This window comes from Bombina bombina, chromosome 3 (genome assembly GCF_027579735.1).
Source record: "Bombina bombina isolate aBomBom1 chromosome 3, aBomBom1.pri, whole genome shotgun sequence".
NCBI lineage: Eukaryota > Metazoa > Chordata > Amphibia > Anura > Bombinatoridae > Bombina > Bombina bombina.
In genome coordinates, this window is record NC_069501.1 from 1,219,801,464 (window position 1) to 1,219,827,935 (window position 26,472).

General features: G+C 39.1%; 1 protein-coding gene across 2 annotated transcripts in view; it reads left to right on the forward strand.

Moving 5' to 3' along the window:
* GDPD4 (glycerophosphodiester phosphodiesterase domain containing 4) overlaps positions 1–26,472 on the forward strand; it is a 225,002-nt gene that overhangs the window by 25,389 nt on the left and 173,141 nt on the right. For both annotated transcript variants that reach the window (XM_053708689.1, XM_053708688.1), the window contains exon 2: positions 11,085–11,117. The gene's annotated coding sequence lies outside the window, so the exon portion shown is untranslated. The remainder of the gene's footprint in view (positions 1–11,084; positions 11,118–26,472) is intronic.

The following is a 26,472-nucleotide window of genomic DNA, read 5'->3' on the forward strand; positions in this document are numbered from 1 at the left end:
CCGGGGGATGTCTTCAATCAAGCTGCAGAGAGTCTTCTTCCATCCGGTGATGTCTTCAAGCAAAGCGGCATCTTCAATCTTCTTTCTTCGCATCTCCGCCGTGGAGCATCCATCCGGCACGACGACTTCCCGACGAATGAGGTACCTTTAAATGACGTCATCCAAGATGGCGTCCGTCGAATTCCGATTGGCTGATAGGATTCTATCAGCCAATCGGAATTAAGGTAGAAAAATCTGATTGGTTGATTGAATCAGCCAATCAGATTCAAGTTCAATCCGATTGGCTGATTGGTTCAGCCAATCCGGTTGAACTTGAATATATGCTTGAAGACATCACCGGATGGAAGAAGACTCTCTGCCGCTTGCTTGAAGACATCGCCGGATGGAAGAAGACATTCTGCAGCTTGATTGAAGACATTGCCCGGATCGGATGAAGAGTTCTGCTCGGCTGGGTGAATACAAGGTAGGGATATCTTCATGTGGGTAGTGTTAGGTTTATTTAATGGGGTTTGGGTTAGATTAGGGGTATGTGGGTGGTGGGTTGTAATGTTGGGGGGTGGTATTGTGTTTTTTTTTCAGGCAAAAGAGCAGTTTTCTTTGGGGCATGCCCCGCAAAAGGCCCTTTTAAGGGCTGGTAAGGTAAAAGAGCTAACTTTTTTTAATTTAGAATAGGGCAGGGAATTTTTTTTATTTTGGGGGGCTTTATTATTTTATTAGGGGGCTTAGAATAGGTGTAATTAGCTTAAAAATCTTGTAATATTTTTTTTTATTTTTTGTAAATTAGTGTTTGTTTTTTTGCAATTTATTTTAGATTATTTTATTGTATTTTAGTTTAGATATTTGTAGTTTATTTAATTTATTGATAGTGTAGGTGTATTTGTAACTTAGCTTAGGATTTATTTTACTGGTAAATTGGTAATTCTTTTAACTAGGTAGCTATTGAATAGTTATTAACTATTTAATAGCTATTGTACCTAGTTAAAATAAATACCAAGTTACCTGTAAAATAAATATAAACCCTAAAATAGCTACAATGTAATTATTAATTACATTGTAGCTATCTTAGGGTTTATTTTATAGGTAAGTATTTAGATTTAAATAGGAATATTTTCATTAATAATATTAATATTATATTTATTTTAATAAGAGTTTAGTTAGGGATGTTAGAGTTAGATAGGGTTATTATACTTAATATTTAGATAATATAATAACGATATTAACTATATTAACCCTAATATAATTAGGGTTAATATAGTTAATATATATAATATAATAACTATATTAACCCTAATATAATTAGGGTTAATATAGTTAATATAGCTGGCGGCGGTGTAGGGGGATTAGTGTAGGTGTATTTGTAACTTAGCTTAGGATTTATTTTACTGGTAAATTGGTAATTATTTTAACTAGGTAGCTATTGAATAGTTATTAACTATTTAATAGCTATTGTACCTAGTTAAAATAAATACCAAGTTACCTGTAAAATAAATATAAACCCTAAAATAGCTACAATGTAATTATTAATTACATTGTAGCTATCTTAGGGTTTATTTTATATAATTAGGGTTAATATAGCTAATATAATTAGGGTTAATATAGTTAATATATATAATATAATAACTATATTAACCCTAATATAATTAGGGTTAATATAGTTAATATAGCTGGCGGCGGTGTAGGGGGATTAGTGTAGGTGTATTTGTAACTTAGCTTAGGATTTATTTTACTGGTAAATTGGTAATTATTTTAACTAGGTAGCTATTGAATAGTTATTAACTATTTAATAGCTATTGTACCTAGTTAAAATAAATACCAAGTTACCTGTAAAATAAATATAAACCCTAAAATAGCTACAATGTAATTATTAATTACATTGTAGCTATCTTAGGGTTTATTTTATAGGTAAGTATTTAGATTTAAATAGGAATATTTTCATTAATAATATTAATATTATATTTATTTTAATAAGAGTTTAGTTAGGGATGTTAGAGTTAGATAGGGTTATTATACTTAATATTTAGATAATATAATAACGATATTAACTATATTAACCCTAATATAATTAGGGTTAATATAGTTAATATATAATATAATAACTATATTAACCCTAATATAATTAGGGTTAATATAGTTAATATAGCTGGCGGCGGTGTAGGGGGATTAAATTAGGGGTTAATACATTTATTATAGGTAGGGCCGGTGTAGGGGGATTAGATTAGGGGGTAATACATTTATTATAGGTAGGGCCGGTGTAGGGGGATTTAGATTAGATGCAAAAGAGCAGTTTACTTTGTGACAAAGCCCCACCAAAAGCCCTTTTAAGGGCTGGTAAAAGGGCTGATTACTTTAGGGCAATGGCCCTCAAAAAGCCCTTTTAAGGGCTGGCAATAGAGCAGTTTACTTTGCGGTAATGCCACGCAAAAAGCCCTTTTCAGGGCTATTTGTAGGGTTAGACTTGGGTTTAGTGGTAGGGATAGTTTAGTATTTTAGGGGTTAAATAATTTAATATAGGTGGCGGCGTGGTAGGGGGATTAGATTAGGGGTTAATTAATTTAATATAGGTGGCGGCGGGGTAGGGGGATTAAATTAGGGGTTAATAATTTTAAAATAGATGGCGGCGGGGTAGGAGCTCACATTAGGGGGTAGGTAAGGTAGATGGCGGCGGTGTAAGGGGCTCACTTTAGTGGGTAGGTAAGGTAGATGTCGGCGGTGTAAGAGGCTCACTTTAGGGGGTAGTTTAATATTGTTGGCGACGGTGTAGGGGGATCACATTAGGGGGTAGTTAATGTAGATGGCGGCGGTTTAGGGGTTAAATACTTTATTAGGGATTGCGGCGGGGGATCGCGGTTGACAGGTAGATAGACATTGCGCATGCGTTAGGTGTTAGCTTTATTTTGTAGCTAGTTTAGGGAGTTACGAGGCTCCAATAGTCAGCGTAAGGCTTACCAAGGCTGCTTTTTGTGGCGAGGTGAAAATGGAGTAAGATTTCTCCATTTTCGCCACGTAAGTCCTTACGCTGTATATTGGATACCAAACTGCGCTGGTTTGGTATACCTGCCTATGGCCCAAAAAACTACGGGCGACGGCAGAAATATACGAGCGTAACTTCTAGGTTACGCTCGTATATAGGATACCAAACCAGCGCAAATTTCAGCGTCGCCGGCATTGAATACTATCATTGATAGCTAGTCATTGAATACTATGTTGCAACGATTGACGCCTGCGCTTTAGGCATAACATTTTTTGGGTCACGCAGGCGCAAATCGATTGTATGGGGAATGGTGCGCATGCGCAATTGTTCCGGCAATCCGGAACGCGCATTTGAAGTAATAAAGGCATTATCCGGCAATGCATAAAGGGCGGAGCTAGGAACGGCCGGGAATGTAAATATAAAGTGTATTTATAACTATAAAATATATAAAAAAAATTAAAAAAAGTTGCGATCATACTATATATTAGATGAGGAATAGAATACAGGCTGCAAAAACCAAAAACTTTACATTCACTTTAAAGTCTGTCCCATAGGGCACTTAGCCCAAAAACACAAGTTATATTTATAAGGGCAAAAAATAATCAGGCTAGTCTCTCAAATTACTCTGAGCCTCCAGTGTTAACCCTCTCAGACCATTCTCCTCTAAGCAGTTTAGTACCCTGATAGTGCTGCCCAAAATTTGTCTCTCTAAATTAAAGAGATATTAGTTATTATAAACTGAGGGAATTAACCCCCCAAAAGTGCTTAATCCTTCTACCTAGAAGGCAAAAGCACTTATCTGTGGATTTAGCTGCAGGACAGGAACAGCTTCTCAGGTATGACAGACTCAGCAAACCTCTGACAGGGACCTGTAGAAAAAGAAAAGCAGAGTAACCAACCCTGGTTTTCTGTATAGCGGTAGCATAAATGTTGGAAGGTAAGAAAGGACTACTTTGCTGTCTTCCAACTGCTAAAAGCGACCATTACATGGACACAGCATAGCCCCAATCCTTGCTTGCAGGGAAAAGTAACCATTAAAGGATTAAATATCTTAAGACACCATCTTCCCACATCCTCCTGATGTACAAGGCAAAGAATGACTGGGGATTTATGGAAAGTGGAGTGATACTTAACAGCTCTGCTGGGGTGTTCTTTGCCTCCTCCTGGTTGCCAGGAGTTGAATTCATACTAGTAATTAGAATTGATTTGTGGACTCTCCATGCCATTGGAAAAAAAATATAATTTTATTAAAATAAAAAATGTTAGTGTTTTCTGCAATATATACTCAGTTCAGGCATCTAAATACCAATGTGGGAGACATATAAACTCAGAGTACAGTAAATGACGATTGTCTTGTATTTGTTATCTCCTGTCGCAGTCAGCAACGTTAGCGGGGTGCGGTATAGAAAGCAGGAAGCATGAGAAAGCATGAGAGTTAAGTGAAATCTCATGTGATCACAGTATAAGAGTTAATGACCTCAGCACTGCTGATCCTGATTGGCTGCTGTTCATTTTTTCATTTTTTTTTTTTTACCTGCCAGCAGCTGAAGTATAACTTTTTACACAGCACTTACTCTGCTGAGCTGAGGAAATTGTAAGGTAAAATATCTTCTTTTTTTTACATAGAGATGCTCAGGTGATATTTCCCTGTCAGCTTTTTACAATTATACTGCATCAGTTTCAAGTGATTTAGCATATGAGTATTATGTCCCTTTAACCACATTAATACTATAAAAAAAAAATATTGCATCAAATGGGAAATTAATGTAAAAAAAAAGGTCTATTTTTTATGTTTATGTATCAAAGTTTCTTTCAAGAAAAGTGAATTATTTGGTACATACAAAAGACTAAAGTATGTTCTGAAAAAGTTGACCAGATGACTACAGCTTATTAAGTACAATGGTTTAGTAGCAACGTCATCTCATACAAATTTTGAGATTTTGATTTACATCCTACTGTGACCATATTGTAATCTACTTGTTTAATAAACCAGATCATGGTGTATTTAAAGTTCAGTTTTGCAAAATCAATTTAAAAAATGTTGATTGCTCTTGATTTAATAGAAATACATATATTTTTTTTAAAGTGAAATCTGTAAATGCTTTGAGGTCATACATGAAAATGTACGGTATGTCTTTTGTTTATATCCTATGGCAATGGCATTTTGTAGTTTGTTTCAAAACATTCTTTATAGATTAAATGGCTACAGGTTGCTATGATATGTGTGAGATTCCAGGACCTGACTCATTCCACGCTTTAACACTTTATTGACAGGCACAAACCTACATAACACACACACCATGTTTCACAACCAGGCTGTAAAACTGTTCAACAAAGACACGCAGAATTCTGTTTACTGGTAAATACAGGACAAAGTCTGTGTGTATCATGTGCATGGCCATGCAAAAGAGTTTAAAATTATTATAGAAGAATTGCATAATCAAAAAAAGCATAATAAAAATAAAATGTTGTAGCACTGTCTCAGAATTTTAAAGAAGTAGATTTTTTTTAATGACAAATTTCAAATTCTACTTCATTGTGCTGGCCCCTGTATCATGTGACAGACTTAAATATGTATAGACTGAACTCTTGCACATGCTCCGCAGGTGCATATACAAAACTGTGCACAGTTTGATAATGGAGGTAAATTGGAAAATCTCTTAACCCCTACATCTAGATCGCTGTAGTTCTACAACATGTGGTACAAGTGCCAGCGCGTACTGCATAACGTAGAACTATCCATTCTGGCTCAGGTTGTGATCCTGTTGTCAGCTTTGACAGAGAGAGTCACATCCAGGGGGTACAAGGCATCTACCTTCATATGGTAAAGGAGCACTTATTGTGCTATGTTACCATATGAAGGCAGATCCGATACAGACAGTGTCACTACAGAAAAATTAAAATAAAAAATTAATTAATTAGAAAAAGGCCCTACACTGGTACTGGCAGATTGTCTGCCAGTACCTAATCACCAAAAACCAATGGCAAAGCCATATATGCCTTCAATTTCTGAACAAAATGTATCTCAGAAAAGCTTTCACATCCATTTGTCTTATTATGTTTAAATAATTAGTGCGAAACCCAAAGTTTGTTAATGATTTTTATTTTTTATTATTTGATTGTATTTGGCGCCCAAACTGGGGTTTGAAATATACCTAAATAAGGCTATATTAATACCTTGGGTTGTCTACACACACAAAAAAACATATATATATATACAGAGAGAGAGAGAGAGAGAGAGAGAGAGAGAGAGAGTTTTGGGGTCAATTTTTAGAATTTGGTCAGTCCTGCTACACCAAATTAGTTACCCCATTGCATCATTGTAGACATAGCTGCAGACAAAGACCTTCAAATAATAGAAAATATATTTGGTCTTAGTTGAATCAGAGGATGCCATTGAACAAATTTTGAGATTTTTTTTCTACAGTTAGAAAGCTAAAGTTTTTTGTGGAATGAGATCATTTAATCCTTTTTTTAATATTTTTTTTTTTACTTTTTATGTTGGTAATTTATAATATTTTTTTAATTCTGTGAATAGCTATTTGAAACTATCATCCACTGGAAGTTCATGAAAGTTTAGTTTTGACTTTAGTGTCCTTATAAAAGGATGCACTAGGGTACTAATTTGTTAAAGCATGCTATTGTTAAAGGGACATTAAACACTTTGAGATGGCAACATAAAATGATAAATCGTATATATAAAATCACTCTACAATATACTTTTATTATTTATTTTGTCCCTTTTTCCTGCAATTCCATTCTGAAATTGTGGGCTTTTCAATTCCTGTTAGAAATGGAAGCACAGAACACTGTTATATTCCACACACAGTCATTGGCTGCACACTCTAGTGACCTATTTATAACTGTCCCTAATTGGCCACAGCAGAGAAGGTAACCTAAGTTACACCATGGCAGCTCCAATTGTTTTATCGACACTTACATTTTACACTTATTTTGTCAATGTTTAAACAATTTAGGAAACTTTAAAAAATATATCTACATGTTATTCTCAGAATCAGACTAATCTTTTCTTGGAATGCATCATTCTATCTAGCATTTATTTAGGGCTAGATTACAAGTAGAGCGCTAAATTATTGCGCTCCTGCAAACAGGCAAATTTGCCCATTTGCAGAAGCACAATAATTAAACCAGCCATTACAAGTGGCTGGTTATTAGCACTCAGAGATTAGATCTCTGGTTAATTTCCTAAAAGTGCCCTAAATGCCCTCAAAATAGAGGGCATTGTAGTTTTTTTATTACAAAAAAATCTAGCTTTTTTTTTTATAAATAAAACTGCACTAGGCAGTTTTGGGGCTTTAAAGTTGGTGGGATTGGGGTATTAGGAAAAAAGGCACTGAAAAGTGCCTTTACATTGCAGTCTATGGGAACTGTGCATTCCCATAGACCACAATGTAAGTATATACAGTACAGGGAGTGCAGAATTATTAGGCAAATGAGTATTTTGACCACATCATCCTCTTTATGCATGTTGTCTTACTCCGAGCTGTATAGGCTCGAAAGCCTACTACCAATTAAGCATACAGGGAGTGCAGAATTATTAGGCAAGTTGTATTTTTGAGGATTAATTTTATTATTGAACAACAACCATATTCTCAATGAACCCAAAAAACTCATTAATATCAAAGCTGAATAGTTTTGGAAGTAGTTTTTAGTTTGTTAGTTTAGTTATAGCTATTTTAGGGGGATATCTGTGTGTGCAGGTGACTATTACTGTGCATAATTATTAGGCAACTTAACAAAAAACAAATATATACCCATTTCAATTATTTATTTTTACCAGTGAAACCAATATAACATCTCAACATTCACAAATATACATTTCTGACATTCAAAAACAAAACAAAAACAAATCAGTGACCAATATAGCCACCTTTCTTTGCAAGGACACTCAAAAGCCTGCCATCCATGGATTCTGTCAGTGTTTTGATCTGTTCACCATCAACATTGCGTGCAGCAGCAACCACAGCCTCCCAGACACTGTTCAGAGAGGTGTACTGTTTTCCCTCCTTGTAAATCTCACATTTGATGATGGACCACAGGTTCTCAATGGGGTTCAGATCAGGTGAACAAGGAGGCCATGTCATTAGATTTTCTTCTTTTATACCCTTTCTTGCCAGCCACGCTGTGGAGTACTTGGACGCGTGTGATGGAGCATTGTCCTGCATGAAAATCATGTTTTTCTTGAAGGATGCAGACTTCTTCCTGTACCACTGCTTGAAGAAGGTGTCTTCCAGAAACTGGCAGTAGGACTGGGAGTTGAGCTTGACTCCATCCTCAACCCGAAAAGGCCCCACAAGCTCATCTTTGATGATACCAGCCCAAACCAGTACTCCACCTCCACCTTGCTGGCGTCTGAGTCGGACTGGAGCTCTCTGCCCTTTACCAATCCAGCCACGGGCCCATCCATCTGGCCCATCAAGACTCACTCTCATTTCATCAGTCCATAAAACCTTAGAAAAATCAGTCTTGAGATATTTTTTGGCCCAGTCTTGACGTTTCAGCTTGTGTGTCTTGTTCAGTGGTGGTCGTCTTTCAGCCTTTCTTACCTTGGCCATGTCTCTGAGTATTGCACACCTTGTGCTTTTGGGCACTCCAGTGATGTTGCAGCTCTGAAATATGGCCAAACTGGTGGCAAGTGGCAACTTGGCAGCTGCACGCTTGACTTTTCTCAGTTCATGGGCAGTTATTTTGTGCCTTGGTTTTTCCACACGCTTCTTGCGACCCTGTTGACTATTTTGAATGAAACGCTTGATTGTTCGATGATCACGCTTCAGAAGCTTTGCAATTTTAAGAGTGCTGCATCCCTCTGCAAGATATCTCACTATTTTTGACTTTTCTGAGCCTGTCAAGTCCTTCTTTTGACCCATTTTGCCAAAGGAAAGTAAGTTGCCTAATAATTATGCACACCTGATATAGGGTGTTGATGTCATTAGACCACACCCCTTCTCATTACAGAGATGCACATCACCTAATATGCTTAATTGGTAGTAGGCTTTCAAGCCTATACAGCTTGGAGTAAGACAACATGCATAAAGAGGATGATGTGGTCAAAATACTCATTTGCCTAATAATTCTGCACTCCCTGTATTAGGTGATGTGCATCTCTGTAATGAGAAGGGGTGTGGTCTAATGACATCAACACCCTATATCAGGTGTGCATAATTATTAGGCAACTTCCTTTCCTTTGGCAAAATGGGTCAAAAGAAGGACTTGACAGGCTCAGAAAAGTAAAAAATAGTGAGATATCTTGCAGAGGGATGCAGCACTCTTAAAATTGCAAAGCTTCTGAAGCGTGATCATCGAACAATCAAGCGTTTCATTCAAAATAGTCAACAGGGTTGCAAGAAGCGTGTGGAAAAACCAAGGCGCAAAATAACTGCCCATGAACTGAGAAAAGTCAAGCGTGCAGCTGCCAAGATGCCACTTGCCACCAGTTTGGCCATATTTCAGAGCTGCAACATCACTGGAGTGCCCAAAAGCACAAGGTGTGCAATACTCAGAGACATGGCCAAGGTAAGAAAGGCTGAAAGACGACCACCACTTAACAAGACACACAAGGTGAAACGTCAAGACTGGGCCAAGAAATATCTCAAGACTGATTTTTCTAAGGTTTTATGGACTGATGAAATGAGAGTGAGTCTTGATGGGCCAGATGGATGGGCCCGTGGCTGGATTGGTAAAGGGCAGAGAGCTCCAGTCCGACTCAGACGCCAGCAAGGTGGAGGTGGAGTACTGGTTTGGGCTGGTATCATCAAAGATGAGCTTGTGGGGCCTTTTCGGGTTGAGGATGGAGTCAAGCTCAACTCCCAGTCCTACTGCCAGTTTCTGGAAGACACCTTCTTCAAGCAGTGGTACAGGAAGAAGTCTGCATCCTTCAAGAAAAACATGATTTTCATGCAGGACAATGCTCCATCACACGCGTCCAAGTACTCCACAGTGTGGCTGGCAAGAAAGGGTATAAAAGAAGAAAATCTAATGACATGGCCTCCTTGTTCACCTAATCTGAACCCCATTGAGAACCTGTGGTCCATCATGAAATGTGAGATTTACGAGGAGGGAAAACAGTACACCTCTCTGAACAGTGTCTGGGAGGCTGTGGTTGCTTCTGCACGCAATGTTGATGGTGAACAGATCAAAACACTGACAGAATCCATGGATGGCAGGCTTTTGAGTGTCTTTGCAAAGAAAGGTGGCTATATTGGTCACTGATTTGTTTTTGTTTTGTTTTTGAATGTCAGAAATGTATATTTGTGAATGTTGAGATGTTATATTGGTTTCACAGGTAAAAATAAATAATTGAAATGGGTATATATTTGTTTTTTGTTAAGTTACTTAATAATTATGCACAGTAATAGTCACCTGCACACACAGATATCCCCCTAAAATAGCTATAACTAAAAACAAACTAAAAACTACTTCCAAAACTATTCAGCTTTGATATTAATGAGTTTTTTGGGTTCATTGAGAACATGGTTGTTGTTCAATAATAAAATTAATCCTCAAAAATACAACTTGCCTAATAATTCTGCACTCCCTGTATATATATGCTTATATACATATATATTTATGTGTTAATATGTATATACACATATTAACACAAAAATATATATACGCATATATTGATGTACATATATGTTTAAGTTCTGCTTGCGTTCACATTGTGATTAACTTGTAATACTAGCGCAAATTAGCGTGCGCTGGTATTACAAAGTGGAGCGCTAATATCTCTTAAACAAAAGGATGTCTTTCACTATATGTTTAACTCTTTAATCCTTGCAAAGGGGTGACATGCATATAGTCTTATACTGGGTGTTAAATGCAGTTCCACGTGTGCTCCCGTGCCAGTCATGAGAAGGAGGTGATTGTCCAGTACCTAGATTTTGTACTCCTAAAGAGCTTACCTCCAAAGAAGCTGCATGTGGGATAAATGTATAGTAAAAATGAGCATTTGTTTAATAAGAAGTTCTTTTTACACCATCATTTCCATTTTAATTTTATGATCTTTAAACTAAAGTGATCAGATATGCCCCCATTTATGCAAAAGTCTGCCTGCCCAGGTTATTTATGATTTATGGTTTTTCTTTTCTTTCAGAATTCCACGCTCGAGATATCTGCTGCCGCGGAGGTGAGTGTTACTTTGTATACCTAAGGATGGTTTAGAATGGAATCTCAGCCTGTGTAAGGGGTTTGCAGTCTAAGCTAATATGGTTTATGCTCTCTGTATAGTGCACATACAATCAGGTGGAAAACTAAATGTTTGGTCAGTGTGTTATTCACTTGTCTTTTGTCTTCTTTCAACCTCGCTTGCTAAGTTACATTATTTACTTAAAGTGTTATGTATTAATTACTCCTTAAAAACACTGATTTTCTTTGTTCTCTTAGTATCTTTCATTGAAAAGCAGGGATGTAAGTTCACGAGTGTGCATGGGTCTGGAGCAATATATGGCAGCAGTTTTGCAAGAATGTTATCCATTTGCAAGAGCACTAGATGGCAGAACTATTTTCCTGTAAAGCGTCAGACACCTACCTAAATATTCCTTCAACAAAGAATACCATGGGAATTAATCACATTTGATAACAGAAGTAAATTGGAAACTTTTTTTAAAATGGTATGCTCTGTTTGAATCACAAAAAAAGCATTTTGGGTTTCATATCCCTTTAAATAGTAATAGCCCTAAACTATCAACTTTACTTAGCTCGATATTATCCGAACGTATCACCCTGACAATATCCCAAGCCCTATTAAACGAACATATAAAACCATACATTTCCGCTATAGACACATTTATTAGAACCCTCTGTACGGCCACTAGAATCTGTATCGCTAGACACTAGAAACTAGGAGTTCGTACATGGGCGGAAATACTAGAGAAATTAACGCTAAATATACCATGTCAGAACATGGATCCATGGCACCAATGCCCACTTTCTTAAAATATGGTTCCAACTGGATCATGAAGGCTGAGGACCTTCAAGGAACATAAGGAGGGGGTACTCGTTATCATCTAAGGCTATGGAACAGAGTAGGTGATAGTACTAAGCCAATTTTTTTCTTTCATGATTCAGATAGAGAATACCATTTTAAACAACTTTCTAATTTACTTCTATTATCTAATTTGCTTCATTCTCTTGATATTCTTTCCTGAAAAGCATATCTAGATATGCTCAGTAGCTTCTGATTGGTGGCTGCACATAGATGCCTCACGTGATTGGCTCACCAATGTGCATTGCTATTTCTGTAACAAAGGATATCTAAAGATTGCAGCAAATTAGATAATAGAAGTACATTGGAATGTTGTTTAAAAATGTATTCTCTATCTGAATCATGAAAGAAAAATTTAGGGTTTAGTGGCCCTTTAAATGCTCAATCACATCTATATACCTCCCAGTGTTGCATGATGGCAATCATTTTACAATGTAATTATACACAATTTACTCCCAAGGTCAAGTAAACAACCAAAAAAAAAACCAAGCATGTTCTTTTATATTTTTTATATTTTATGTATTAGTTATTGTTGTTTATTGTCATCTTGCTACTCACTAAGGAGTGTGCAGGATTCAACAGTTAAGGTATGACAACATAAGTCTTTGTCTGGGCTCTATGTTCTTTCTAAAGATAGGGAATTGGCAGGAGGTGACCTCAGAGACTCTATTTTTTGGTTCAATAAGCTCGGCTCCTTATACTGAGGTGAACTTGAGGGATTCAGTGATTCGGTCACTGCATCTTTTAGAATTTTACCCTGCCGAATCTTCCAAAAAAATATGCCTTCTAGAGTCTACAACAGCCGGGCCATGGCCCAGTACCGGGCCTTGACAGCCCTCCTGGTTGGCCACAACCTTAAATGCCCCCACTGCGAGATGTGACAGGTTTGCCACTCCACACATAAGAAATACTGGGCAGGCCTGTCAGAGTGTCAGTGCATATGTGCGTGTGAATTGTGCACATGTAGCGGTAGTTCAGTTGGAGGACAGCATGAGAAAGGAGCATATAGGACTGAACCTCGGCACTGCAGTTATGTGATACCAGCCCACTGACACCAATTAATGTATATGTATTGCATCATAATATATACTGTATATATATATATATATATATATATATATATATATATATATATATATATATATATATATATATATATATATATATAGTCAATCCAATAGAAAGGCACTCACTGGTATTGAAGAAATAGTTTTCTTTATTAGTGACGTTTCGGGGAGTTTAACCCCTTCCTCAGACCATAATAAACATGTTACATGTTATAGACTTACCCCATATTTATACCCCACACCGTGCAGTGATAATCCAAAGCAAGAATGCACACCGGCGTTCCAATGGCCCAACTGCGCATGCGCCAACAGTCAGTGATGGCATCTCACCAGGGACAAACTAAAAAGCAAAGTGACGTGTTACAAAACAGCTGAGCGTGTCCTAGCAACCCTGCGCATATCAATACTGAACTGAATCATACTGCTAGTAAGTCCTCCTTGTTAAAGTGAAGGTCAAGTCTGGCGTTCTGGATATCATTTTTCAATCTATCAGCAAAAATCAATATGATGTTCATTCATCAAAATATATGAAAAGACAATAATAAGTTTTATTTTTTACTTGTTTGACCCGCTCCGTTTATGCTGTACAATCCGCCCGCCATAGTGCCTTCAGTGATTGACATATTTTCGCTCCTATCGGTATTTTACCCCCATGGCGTCCAGCCCCTTTTCTCTTTCGTCATCGCCACCCTATGCGCATGCGTTTATACAAACAGCGCATCATCATCGGCATGCTCGTTCATGTAACGCGCATGAGTTGTCAGTTCTCCTATCCATAGTTACATTGATTCTACAGCATCGCTCTCTCTTGGAGTATAGCAAAACCGCTTCAAAAAATAATAACAGGCAATTATGACAGCGCAGCGCATCTCACATACTTATTAATGTATATTACAATTGCTTTAAACTATTATTCAAGAATCTGGGTATAATTTTTTTAATTCTAATATTCCTTCTTTGCTAAAAAGCTACCGCGGTCAAGAATATTTGCACGATCCAGCACCATATTATAACAGTTTTGAAAATCGATAGAACTGTTTTTTTCTACAATAGATAGGTGTTTAAATATTAAAGTTGCACATTTTATATAATAGACATCGCTAATATATATATGGCAGATCCAGCATAGTTACGGCACTTACTGGAACGCATGCGCCATCGATCTGAGGATACGCATGCGCAGTTCAAATCTATCACGGGTGCACAAGCGTAGTCAACTTCTAACCGACAAAGCTACGTCATCCGATAAGAATAAGGAAGTGTTGATGGGGCGGTGCGGAGCGTATAGGGAAAACGGAGGTATAATATAAATACTGTTTATATGTAAAGGAATATTTTTTTAGACATATAAAATAAGCGACTGCAATAATTTTACCATTAGTTTAGACATTAAGTCTTGTGAATAAGAAAAATTGACCTTCACTTTAAGATCATGAGACTGTGTGCATAGGATGTACAAGCAAATAGAATCCAAAGACCTGTGCAATTAATATATAGAGAACTTACGTGAAGTGAACATAGGTAAATACTCCCAATGTTAGTTTATTTACACTTGGTGATAGAGCACTTATTCAAATGAAATACATGTGATTACATGTTAGAGGCTAGATAATAAGCACACTATTCTACATCATAATGTGTGTGAATCTCATCCTAGTCCTACGCAAAAATAACACTAGTCACCCTTAATAGGACGACACTATAAGTACATAAGTAAAGCAACAGTTGGTCTTAAAGAGTAGCCTAAGAGCATCCTAGGCAAACAGAGTCTATTGTAGCACAAGTAAATTATGTGTAATTGTCAATTCATCTGAGTTAACAATGTAATTCTGGTCTATGATTTTGAAAACTAGTTAAGCCAAATTCTCAATCTCAAATAAAAATCTAGATAACAAGTCTATATACACAGTGTCACCAATAATATATGTGTATGTACTTATCACTATTGGGCATAACTAGATCATTGAGTGTGTTAGGTTGGAACATATACAGGGAGTGCAGAATTATTAGGCAAGTTGTATTTTTGAGAATTAATTTTATTATTGAACAACAACCATGTTCTCAATGAACCCCAAAAACTCATTAATATCAAAGCTGAATAGTTTTGGAAGTAGTTTTTAGTTTGTTTTTAGTTATAGCTATATTAGGGGGATATCTGTGTGTGCAGGTGACTATTACTGTGCATAATTATTAGGCAACTTAACAAAAAACAAATATATAACCATTTCAATTATTTATTTTTACCAGTGAAACCAATATAACATCTCAACATTCACAAATATACATTTCTGACATTCAAAAACAAAACAAAAACAAATCAGTGACCAATATAGCCACCTTTCTTTGCAAGGACACTCAAAAGCCTGCCATCCATGGATTCTGTCAGTGTTTTGATCTGTTCACCATCAACATTGCGTGCAGCAGCAACCACAGCCTCCCAGACACTGTTCAGAGAGGTGTACTGTTTTCCCTCCTTGTAAATCTCACATTTGATGATGGACCACAGGTTCTCAATGGGGTTCAGATCAGGTGAACAAGGAGGCCATGTCATTAGATTTTCTTCTTTTATACCCTTTCTTGCCAGCCACGCTGTGGAGTACATGGACGCGTGTGATGGAGCATTGTCCTGCATGAAAATCATGTTTTCTCCAACATAGGTGTGTCCGGTCCACGGCGTCATCCTTACTTGTGGGATATTCTCTTCCCCAACAGGAAATGGCAAAGAGCCAGCAAAGCTGGTCACATGATCCCTCCTAGGCTCCGCCTTCCCCAGTCATTCTCTTTGCCGTTGTACAGGCAACATCTCCACGGAGATGGCTTAGAGTTTTTTAGTGTTTAACTGTAGTTTTTATTATTCAATCAAGAGTTTGTTATTTTAAAATAGTGCTGGTATGTACTATTTACTCTGAAACAGAAAAGAGATGAAGATTTCTGTTTGTATGAGGAAAATGATTTTAGCAACCGTTACTAAAATCCATGGCTGTTCCACACAGGACTGTTGAGAGGAATTAACTTCAGTTGGGGGAACAGTGAGCAGTCTTTTGCTGCTTGAGGTATGACACATTCTAACAAGACGATGTAATGCTGGAAGCTGTCATTTTCCCTATGGGATCCGGTAAGCCATTTTTATTCAGACAGTAAATAAGGGCTTCACAAGGGTTTATTAAGACTGTAGACATTTTCTGGGCTAAATCGATCATATTTACACATATTTAGCCTTGAGGAATCATTTAATCTGGGTATTTTTTGTAAAATAATATCGGCAGGCACTGTTTTAGACACTTTATTCTATAGGGGCTTTCCCTAATCATAGTCAGAGCCTCATTTTCGCGCCGGTATGGCGCACTTGTTTTTGAGAACAGCATGGCATGCAGCTGCATGTGTGTGGAGCTCTGATACATAGAAAAGTCTTTCTGAAGGCATCATTTGGTATCGTATTCCCCTTTGGGCTTGGTTGGGTCTCAGCAAAGCAGATTCCAGGGACTGTAAAGGGGTTAAATATAAAAACGGCTCCGGTTCCGTTATTTTAAGGGTTAAAGCTTCCAAATTTGGTGTGCAATACTTTTAAGGCTTTAAGACACTGTGGTGAAATTTTGGTGAATTTTGAACAATTCCTTCATACTTTTTCGCAATTGCAGTAATAAAGTGTGTTCAGTTTAAAATTTAAAGTGACAGTAACGGTTTTATTTTAAAACGTTTTTTGTGCTTTGTTATCAAGTTTATGCCTGTTTAACATGTCTGAACTACCAGATAGATTGTGTTCTGAATGTGGGGAAGCCAAGGTCCCTTCTCATTTAAATAAATGTGATTTATGTGACACTGAAAATGATGCCCAAGATGATTCCTCAAGTGAGGGGAGTAAGCATGGTACTGCATCATCCCCTCCTTCGTCTACACCAGTCTTGCCCATACAGGAGGCCCCTAGTACATCTAGCGCGCCAATACTCCTTACTATGCAACAATTAACGGCTGTAATGGATAATTCTATCAAAAACATTTTAGCCAATATGCCCACTTATCAGCGAAAGCGCGACTGCTCTGTTTTAGAAAATACTGAAGAGCATGAGGACGCTGATGATATTGTTTCTGAAGGGCCCCTACACCAGTCTGAGGGGGCCAGGGAGGTTTTGTCTGAGGGAGAAATTTCAGATTCAGGAAAAATTTCTCAACAAGCTGAACCTGATGTGATTACTTTTAAATTTAAGTTGGAACATCTCCGCGCTCTGCTTAAGGAGGTGTTATCCAATTTGGATGATTGTGATTATCTGGTCATTCCAGAAACACTATGTAAAATGGACAAGTTCCTAGAGGCCCCGGGGCCCCCCGAAGCTTTTCCTATATCCAAGCGGGTGGCGTACATTGTTAATAAAGAATGGGACAGGCCCGGTATACCTTTCGTACCTCCCCCCATATTTAAAAAATTGTTTCCTATAGTCGACCCCAGAAAGGACTTATGGCAGACAGTCCCCAAGGTCGAGGGGGCGGTTTCTACTCTAAACAAGCGCGCCACTATACCCATAGAAGATAGTTGTGCTTTCCAAGATCCTATGGATAAAAAATTAGAAGGTTTGCTAAAAAAGATGTTTGTTCAGCAAGGTTACCTTCTACAACCAATTGCATGCATTGTCCCTGTCACTACAGCCGCGTGTTTCTGGTTCGATGAGCTAGAAAAGGCGATTATTAGTAATTCTTCTTCTTATGAGGAGATTATGGACAGAATTCGTGCTCTTAAATTGGCTAATTCTTTCACCCTAGACGCCACCTTGCAATTGGCTAGGTTAGCGGCGAAAAATTCTGGGTTTGCTATTGTGGCGCGCAGAGCGCTTTGGTTAAAATCTTGGTCAGCGGATGCGTCTTCCAAGAACAAATTGCTTGACATTCCTTTCAAGGGGAAAACACTGTTTGGCCCTGACTTGAAAGAGATTATCTCTGATATCACTGGGGGCAAGGGCCACGCCCTTCCTCAGGATAGGTCTTTCAAGGACAAAAATAAACCTAATTTTCGTCCCTTTCGCAGAAACGGACCAGCCCCAAGTGCTACGTCCTCTAAGCAGGAGGGTAATACTTCTCAAGCCAATCCAGCCTGGAGACCTATGCAAGGCTGGAACAAAGGAAAGCAGGCCAAGAAACCTGCCACTGCTCCCAAGACAGCATGAGATGCGGGCCCCCGATCCGGGACCGGATTTGGTGGGGGGCAGACTCTCTCTCTTCACTCAGGCTTGGGCAAGAGATGTTCTGGATCCTTGGGCGCTAGAAATAGTCTCCCAAGGTTATCTTCTGGAAGTGATTCATCCTGTTCCATTAAGAGAACGAGGGATGGGGTTCTACTCCAATCTGTTCGTAGTTCCCAAGAAAGAGGGAACGTTCAGACCAATCTTAGATCTCAAGATCCTAAACAAGTTTCTCAAGGTTCCATCGTCCAAAATGGAAACCATTCGAACAATCCTTCCATCCAGGAAGGTCAATTCTTGACCACAGTGGATTTAAAGGATGCGTATCTACATATTCCTGTCCACAAGGAACATCATCGGTTCCTAAGGTTCGCATTCCTGGACAAGCATTACCAGTTCGTGGCGCTTCCTTTCGGATTAGCCACTGCTCCAAGGATTTTCTCAAAGGTACTAGGGTCCCTTCTGGCGGTGCTAAGACCAAGGGGCATTGCTGTAGTACCTTACTTGGACGACATTCTGATTCAAGCGTCGTCCCTTCCTCAAGCAAAGGCTCACACGGACATAGTCCTGGCCTTTCTCAGATCTCACGGATGGAAAGTGAACGTGGAAAAGAGTTCTCTATCTCCGTCGACAAGAGTTCCCTTCTTGGGAACAATAATAGACTCCTTAGAAATGAGGATTTTTCTGACAGAGACCAGAAAAACAAAACTTCTAAACTCTTGTCGGATACTTCATTCCGTTCCTCTTCCTTCCATAGCGCAGTGCATGGAAGTGATAGGTTTGATGGTAGCGGCAATGGACATAGTTCCTTTTGCGCGCATTCATCTAAGACCATTACAACTGTGTATGCTCAGTCAGTGGAATGGGGACTATACAGACTTGTCTCCGAAGATACAAGTAAATCAGAGGACCAGAGACTCACTCCGTTGGTGGCTGTCCCTGGACAACCTGTCACAAGGGGTGACCTCCCGCAGACCAGAGTGGGTCATTGTCACGACCGACGCCAGTCTGATGGGCTGGGGCGCGGTCTGGGGATCCCTGAAAGCTCAGGGTCTTTGGTCTCGGGAAGAATCTCTTCTACCGATAAATATTCTGGAACTGAGAGCGATATTCAATGCTCTCAAGGCTTGGCCTCAGCTAGCGAGGGCCAAGTTCATACGGTTTCAATCAGACAACATGATGACTGTTGCGTACATCAACCATCAGGGGGGAACAAGGAGTTCCCTGGCGATGGAAGAAGTGACCAGAATCATTCAATGGGCGGAGACTCGCTCCTGCCACCTGTCTGCAATCCACATCCCAGGAGTGGAAAATTGGGAAGCGGATTTTCTGAGTCGTCAGACATTGCATCCGGGGGAGTGGGAACTCCATCCGGAATTCTTTGTCCAAATCACTCACCTGTGGGGCATTCCAGACATGGATCTGATGGCCTCTCGTCAGAACTTCAAGGTTCCTTGCTACGGGTCCAGATCCAGGGATCCCAAGGCGACTCTAGTAGATGCACTAGTAGCACCTTGGACCTTCAAACTAGCCTATGTATTCCCGCCGTTTCCTCTCATCCCCAGGCTGGTAGCCAGGATCAATCAGGAGAGGGCGTCGGTGATCTTGATAGCTCCTGCGTGGCCACGCAGGACTTGGTATGCAGATCTGGTGAATATGTCATCGGCTCCACCATGGAAGCTACCTTTGAGACGAGACCTTCTTGTTCAAGGTCCGTTCGAACATCCGAATCTGGTCCCACTCCAGCTGACTGCTTGGAGATTGAACGCTTGATCTTATCAAAGCGAGGGTTCTCAGATTCTGTTATTGATACTCTTGTTCAGGCCAGAAAGCCTGTAACAAGAAAAATTTACCACAAAATTTGGAAAAGATATATCTGTTGGTGTGAATCTAAGGATTCCCTTGGGACAAGGTTAAGATTCCTAAGAGTCTATCCTTCCTTCGAGAAGGATTGGAAAAAGGATTATCTGCAAGTTCCTTGATGGGACAGATTTCTGCCTTGTCTGTGTTACTTCACAAAAAGCTGGCAGCTGTGCCAGATGTTCAAGCCTTTGTTCAGGCTCTGGTTAGAATCAAGCCTGTTTACAAACCTTTGACTCCTCCTTGGAGTCTCAACTTAGTTCTTTCAGTTCTTCAGGGGGTTCCGTTTGAACCCTTACATTCCGTTGATATTAAGTTATTATCTTGGAAAGTTTTGTTTTTGGTTGCAATTTCTTCTGCTAGAAGAGTTTCAGAATTATCTGCTCTGCAGTGTTCTCCTCCTTATCTGGTGTTCCATGCAGATAAGGTGGTTTTACGTACTAACCTGGTTTTCTTCCAAAAGTTGTTTCTAACAAAAACATTAACCAGGAGATAGTCGTGCCTTCTCTGTGTCCGAAACCAGTTTCGAAGAAGGAACGTTTGTTGCACAATTTGGATGTTGTTCGCGCTCTAAAATTCTATTTAGATGCTACAAAGGATTTTAGACAAACATCTTCCTTGTTTGTTGTTTATTCTGGTAAAAGGAGAGGTCAAAAAGCAACTTCTACCTCTCTCTCTTTTTGGATTAAAAGCATCATCAGATTGGCTTACGAGACTGCCGGACGGCAGCCTCCTGAAAGGATCACAGCTCCTTCCACTAGGGCTGTGGCTTCCACATGGGCCTTCAAGAACGAGGCTTCTGTTGATCAGATATGTAGGGCAGCGACTTGGTCTTCACTGCACACTTTTACCAAATTTTACAAGTTTGATACTTTTGCTTCTTCTGAGGCTATTTTTGGGAGAAAGGTTTTGCAAGCCGTGGTGCCTTCCATTTAGGTGACCTGATTTGCTCCCTCCCTTCATCCGTGTCCTAAAGCTTTGGTATTGGTTCCCACAAGTAAGGATGACGCCGTGGACCGGACACACCTATGTTGGAGAAAACAGAATTTATGTTTACCTGATAAATTACTTTCTCCAACGGTGTGTCCGGTCCACGGCCCGCCCTGGTTTTTTAATCAGGTCTGATAATTTTTTTTTTTTTTTTTCTTTAACTACAGTCACCACGGTATCATATGGTTTCTCCTATGCAAATATTCCTCCTTAACGTCGGTCGAATGACTGGGGTAGGCGGAGCCTAGGAGGGATCATGTGACCAGCTTTGCTGGCTCTTTGCCATTTCCTGTTGGGGAAGAGAATATCCCACAAGTAAGGATGACGCCGTGGACCGGACACACTGTTGGAGAAAGTAATTTATCAGGTAAACATAAATTCTGTTTTTCTTGAAGGATGCAGACTTCTTCCTGTACCACTGCTTGAAGAAGGTGTCTTCCAGAAACTGGCAGTAGGACTGGGAGTTGAGCTTGACTCCATCCTCAACCCGAAAAGGCCCCACAAGCTCATCTTTGATGATACCAGCCCAAACCAGTACTCCACCTCCACCTTGCTGGCGTCTGAGTCGGACTGGAGCTCTCTGCCCTTTACCAATCAAGCCACGGGCCCATCCATCTGGCCCATCAAGACTCACTCTCATTTCATCAGTCCATAACACCTTCGAAAAATCAGTCTTGAGATATTTCTTGGCCCAGTCTTGACGTTTCAGCTTGTGTGTCTTGTTCAGTGGTGGTCGTCTTTCAGCCTTTCTTACCTTGGCCATGTCTCTGAGTATTGCACACCTTGTGCTTTTGGGCACTCCAGTGATGTTGCAGCTCTGAAATATGGCCAAACTGGTGGCAAGTGGCATCTTGGCAGCTGCACGCTTGACTTTTCTCAGTTCATGGGCAGTTATTTTGCGCCTTGGTTTTTCCACACGCTCCTTGCGACCCTGTTGACTATTTTGAATGAAACGCTTGATTGTTCGATGATCACGCTTCAGAAGCTTTGCAATTTTAAGAGTGCTGCATCCCTCTGCAAGATATCTCACTATTTTTTACTTTTCTGAGCCTGTCAAGTCCTTCTTTTGACCCATTTTGCCAAAGGAAAGGAAGTTGCCTAATAATTATGCACACCTGATATAGGGTGTTGATGTCATTAGACCACACCCCTTCTCATTACAGAGATGCACATCACCTAATATGCTTAATTGGTAGTAGGCTTTCGAGCCTATACAGCTTGGAGTAAGACAACATGCATAAAGAGGATGATGTGGTCAAAATACTCATTTGCCTAATAATTCTGCACTCCCTGTAAACACATAGGTAAAGCAACCCTAATGAGCAAGATCATATACTCATAATTAAATATAAACACCCATGATTATCATATAAGTATATAGTTAGATACCCTATTGTTTGTGTTTAACCTCATGAAAGTAATAAAACAATAAAAAGGTTAGTACATTCAGTAGCAGTGATCATAGACTATTAGCAAACTTGTGTTAAATAAATAGACACACAATAACAATACTGCTAATAATAGCACTTAAATTAAAAAACAGGATTTATCATAGAGGGAATATGGCCCCTCGGGTTCCTGACGGTCCAAGAAGATCTTATACCATCTCATACATATATCACATAGATCCACTTTTTAGAAAGCATTGTAGATCCATGTTGGTGTTAAGTCCCCTAGGCACTAGGGTCTGAATGGTAATCTGCTTTCTTTCTGCAATAACAACTTTCCCAGATCACCCCCCCTAGAGAGAGGGGGAACATGGTCAATAATCATGTATTTGAGTTCTGAAGCAGATTGTTTGGCCATAAGGAAATGCTTGGCCACGGGTTGGTTAGTCTTACCAGTTTCTAGTGCATTCCTGATACCGCATCTTTGATTGGCCATACGCGTTCTGAGATCATCATTAGTTTTACCAACATAATACCGTCCACAGCTACAGTGTAACAAATACACCACATATCTAGTGGTGCATGTCAGTCTGTACCTGATGTTGAATTTTTGGTTTGTCCACAGGTGTGTGAAAAACTTTCCTTGTGTCAGGCCATTGCATGTTGTACACCCGCTGCATCTATAGCATCCATTCTTAGGAGCTCCCAGCCATGTCCCAGGGTTGTAGTTTGCTTTGAAGTCAGGAGCGCATCAGGATGTCTCATAGGGATCTACCCCTTTTGTACCTCACTCTTGGTGCTTCATATTTGGTCAATGGTAGTAGGTTACTTTGCTTTTTTAGTTTGTCCCTGGTTAGATGCCATCACTGACCGTTGGCGCATGCGCAGTTGCGCCATTGGAACGCCGGTGTGCATTCTTGCTTTGGATAAATATGGGGTAAGTCTATAACATGTAACATGTTTTTTATGGTCTGAGGAAGAGGTTAAACTCCCCGAAACATCACTAATAAAGAAAACTATTTCTTCAATACCGGTGAGTGCCTTTCTATTGGATTGACTGGATTTGGATGTTTAAGAGTACCCTGGAAGCTGCGAACAAATTGAGAGTGCTGGTGTGTGAATAATTTATTATATATATATATATATATATACACACACACACACATATGTACACTACAGGGCCCTGGAAATGTCTGGCTTTAATTTACCGGGCCTTGAGGTCACTTGATTTGAGAACCACTGTTCTACACAAGATAACGGATTGTGCACTTGATGTTGTTGTAAACATTGTAACTTTGCTCAAAAATAATAACAATAAAAAGTATTTCAACTAAAGAGTAATAGCCATACATTTACTAGACAGTTCCTTTCATACATCAAGGGTGTCAAACCTGTTCACATGAAAGGTCACTAACTATTATTATATAATGCTCTCTAACATATTCTTACTAGTTAAAGGGAAAGTCACTTTCAATAATTGTGAAGGTTGTAGCTTAAAGGGATAGGAAAGTCAAAATGAAACTTGTATGATTTAGATAGAGCATGTCATTTTAAGACACTTTTAATTTCACTTTTGTTTTCAAATGTGCTTCGTTCTCTTGGTATCCCTTGTTAAAAAGAAATACGCACATATCTTACACTTATGGGAGCTAGCTGCTGATTGGTGCCTGCACACATTTGTCTCTTTTGATTTGCTAACTAGATTTGTTCATCTAGCTGCCAGTAGAGCAATGCTGTTCCTCCAGCAAAGGGTAACAAGAGAATGAAACAAATTTGATAATAGAAGTAAATTGGAAAGTTGTTTAAAATTGTATGTTCTATATATATCTATATATAAGTACAAATCATGAAAGAAAATTCTGGGGTTTCCTGTAATGGTTAGGTAAACTCTTACTGCCAGTTATGAAACTAATGAATAAAATAAAAGATACTGAAAAATAAAAGAATCACTTTTTGCACCCCCTCCATATGTAATACTCATTGGTAGCTAATAGTAATAGCAGAAGCGTGAACCAAAAATAGAGTCAATATTTTGCTAGTTATATGTTCAGGTCAGATTCATGGCTCTGTCTCACCATGACAGCTATATGCCCAACTGATGGATCAGGCCAGGTGCATAGTCCCTGCAACTCCCATTATGCAAGAAAAAGGAGAGGACAAATCAGTTGTATAAACTGAAATGGTTCTTTCAAATCTCAGGGCTCCATGTACTAAGCAGTCAGCGAGCTACCCGCAACAAATCTCGCGTCAAAACTCGCAAACTGATATGTACAAAGCCGTCAATTATGTTAAAACTCGCATCTTTAAAATTGCGAGCGTACTTATCCGCCAAACCTCGCTACCGCTCCATTTTTCACTGTAATTAGACACATTTGACCACCAACTCGCCAAAAAAACGAATGTACTAAAAAATCTATTTGTCCGCTCGCTACAATTTCCGCTCCCACCTCGCTATTTTTGCCTCGCCACCTTTTAGGTGGCGGGCAAGGTACAAAACAATAGGAAAGTCAATCTAGACGCCATAAAAGGCAGTAATATCAGCATTGTACTTACAGCATAACTGGCGTCTAATTTGTCTCTCATTTCCATGTACATAAATTGCGCCCAATTTGTCGACTGTAATTAAAGAGTAATCTATTTAAATTTGTATTGTTAGTTGTCAATCTTTATAATTATTTTTATATTAATATTTATATATTATCAGATCCAGATGAAGCCATATCCAAATTGTAAATAAATATTACAAAAATAACGCTCTGTTATCACTCTTCAAAAAATTTTGAACAATAATAAAGTTGTTTAGATAAGTTGAACTTTTATAGGAGCAAAATATCCCGCGACTACTATGATGTTCGTGACACCTTGCATGTCACGTGTTAATAATTGGCCAGACAATTCAACTGAAAGTTAAGTACCATCAGCTTAGTCGCGGCGAGCGAGGCGTCAAATTTATCAACAATCCGCAACTGCTCGCGGCGGGCTAGACTTGTCTATTTATTGGGGGAATATTAGTACATAGCGACAGCGGACACCATTTCGCCCGCGGCGAGTAACGGCGAGTTTATCCGCGTCTACAATGACGGATGAATTGACGGCTTAGTACATGGAGCCCTCAATATGAAAAAGGTGAGAGGACAAATCAGTTGTGTGGTCCCTAAACCCACCACAATTCTAGCTATGTCTCCAGGTGAGACATCAGCATACCACCCAACATCGTCTTTGGGGGGGGGGGTTAAGAGCTCATGGGCATGGGTGTGGCTCATCCAGTCTCTCAAACGCAGGACACCAAGGGGCTGCGCAGGAAGCGGTATGCACTAGGTCAGATGTTTGGGCTTAGTAGTCGCCAATATACCAGCTTCATGCCCAAGTGAAATCTCAGATCAGATGTATGATGCTTGCAAACACCTTCTGCTGCTGCTGGTGCTTTTGCCCATGGCGATTTGAAAAGAGAATGTGACAAAAGAGCGGAACCTGACTGTTGTAGCTACATAGCAGCCAGGCAATGCCCTCAGCAGTGAAACGGGATCAGCAGTATAGCTAGCAATGTAAGGAGATACAGGTGAGATTTTCACAGAGAGTATGTACATTATGATCCTCAGTAGATTAAAGAAAGACAGAGGTTAGCCAGTGTTTCTAATGTGTCTTAAAATGTATGTTTTCTCTATTAAAAAGACGTAAAATTGTTTGTCTGGGCTTCACAAGTCTGACCAGATCTAACCGTTCATGGAAATATGTTCTGTCACGAACCAGAGATGTCCTTTTATAAATACTCCGATGCTGAGCAGAGCAGCTTCAAGATGGCCTCCCAAGATTTGCTGTGACATATACACTTTCAAAACAAGTCATTCAATTTTTGTAATATATTATATTTTATAGTAGCATTTGTAATACTGTAAGAAGGAAAAATAATAAATGAGTTTTGTCCTTTGTACTGTAAAGGGACTAATATATATATATATATATATATATATATATATATATATACATATATATATATATATATATATATATATATATATAT